The sequence below is a fragment of the Trichechus manatus genome, unplaced genomic scaffold (assembly GCF_000243295.1).
Source record: "Trichechus manatus latirostris isolate Lorelei unplaced genomic scaffold, TriManLat1.0 scaffold00076, whole genome shotgun sequence".
Lineage (NCBI taxonomy): Eukaryota > Metazoa > Chordata > Mammalia > Sirenia > Trichechidae > Trichechus > Trichechus manatus.
The window spans coordinates 2,310,061-2,310,972 of NW_004444012.1; positions in this window are offsets into that span (position 1 = coordinate 2,310,061).

Consider the following 912-nt stretch of genomic DNA (forward strand, 5'->3'; position numbering starts at 1 on the left):
GGGAGAGGGAGGCCAGAAACAGGCATTGCATTGTGGCAGGAGATCATGGTTTGAATCCTGATTTTGCCACTTACCAATCCTGTGTCCTTGGACAAGTTTCTTAGGTGCTCTGTGTTTTCCTCTGTAAAATAGAGATACTACCTTCTGAACCTCATTTCCAAGGTTACTACTGTGATGCACACATGAAATAATATGGATGAAAGCTCTTGGAAATTATAAAATAAATACAAGACAAAATGTATTAGATACTAGTTCTGTCTTCATTGCTTTTATGTGCATTCACTTCTGTTAGCTTCATAGTTGGGATTGATTCCACCTTCTTAAAACTTTTACATTCCTGAAGGTTGGGAATGTTAGTAGTGAAAAGAGTGCTCTCAATCCTGGGATGGCTCAGTAACCCCCATGGGCTAGAATCCTGGGACGGCTCGGTAACCCCATGGGCTAGAAAGATTGACAGCAGAGTCCTCATGTGCAGGCTGGGCCCCTGCCAGTCACTGAGGAGGGATGGGGGTAGGTCACAGGAATTGGAGTGTTTTTCTAATTAATCTGAGAGTTGCCTGTGTTTAATTGCCAGATCCAGTTGAGGCACCTTTTGCGATTTGCCTGCCTGCAAGCGATGTCTTTTTCAAATTCACAGAGCTGATTTACTGCCAGGTACTGGAGGAGAATTGAACTTGCCTTTTCTTCATGGCCTTTTTCTCTTAATTAAAACAAATCCAAAAGTGTTCAATGAAAACCACTTCTTACTAATCCTCTTTATAGGAATAAACGCCTCTTTTATCAGAAAACGGAATTGCTTTCATATTTATCACGCATCATAAGAGCCCTGATGGCATAGTGGTTAAGCGTTCGGCTTCTGACCAAAAGGTCAGCAGTTCAACTCCACCAGCCGCTCCTTGGAAACCCTTTGGG